This window comes from Aplysia californica, unplaced genomic scaffold (genome assembly GCF_000002075.1).
Source record: "Aplysia californica isolate F4 #8 unplaced genomic scaffold, AplCal3.0 scaffold00398, whole genome shotgun sequence".
Lineage (NCBI taxonomy): Eukaryota > Metazoa > Mollusca > Gastropoda > Aplysiida > Aplysiidae > Aplysia > Aplysia californica.
The window spans coordinates 163,366-164,596 of NW_004797668.1; positions in this window are offsets into that span (position 1 = coordinate 163,366).

Sequence of the window (1,231 nt, forward strand, 5' to 3'; positions counted from 1 at the left end):
TTCTAGATTTTCTGCTTCTCTGATAGTTTTTGGAAGCCTATTCCAAACATGTGGGGCAAAATATGAAAAAGAGCGTTGGCCATATGATTTGTAATTTATTTTAGGCTTAACAAGGGTTGTTTTGTCACTTGATGATCTGAGCGCTCTAAGTGGTATATAATGGTCATAGATGACGGAACATGTCTAAGGAACAGGAAAGGAGGTGAAAGGAGAAATTTTTAGAGAAGAAAAATTTTCCGGCGCTGTTAACTTTCGAATCCGGGATCTATTGAATGAGAGGCGAACACTGTACAATGTACCTTCAGACCACCAGAGCCCCTCGTTTGTGCGGGTGAAAATATTTCGTTTTATTAATTAAAGCCAGTCTTTTGTCCAAAATAAGCCTATTTTTCTACATTTTGCAAAAGCTGCAGCACATACAAGCGCATCGCTGTTGTTGCTAAGAGATATGGTGGCTTTATGACGAGGAATCTCTTTTGTTTTAGTAAGAGTTTTACGGCACGTGCAAAGCAATACGGTCACATAAGTACCGAAGAATAGATATGTCACAAGAGAGTAACATACACAAAAAGGAGGAGGAGAGATTAGGACGGTATATGTTTTATAGGAAAGAAAGAGCAAACCACACGAGAGCACTCGCCAACCGCCCACCTCGACCGAAAGAAAAATGGACGATAGATTGGAACGTGTAAACATACAACACAGTTCGATAAAACGGACAGTTCTCGCATACAAGGAATCTGACACGATTTATGGCTGCGTGTAACCCGGGCTGAAAATGACAACAGACTACTAAAAAATCAAGGTCCCCTCTCGCTTACGTTCGTATCGCTAGCAGAACTGAAGTCTTTAATAATAGGTATGATGATTTGTTTTTTAAAAACTACTTGTATCTTAAATGTGAGTAATGTATATTGAAGCAGCACATAGAGTGGCTTTATGACGAGGAATCTCCCAGATCGAAAGAAAACTGGACGATAGATTGGAACGGGTAAACAGACTACGCAGTTCGATAAAACGGACAATTCTGGAATACGACGAATCTGATCCACTTATTGTTGCGTGTAGCCAGGCTTTACAATCAGAATACTGAGTCTTTATCTAGCTTAAGATTATTAATGTTTATATTACTGTTCATTTATATTATGCCTGTGACTGTAAGCCTACGTGTGTGTGCGTATGTGTGTGTGTGTGTGTGTGTGTGTGTGTGTGTGTGTGTGTGTGTGTGTGT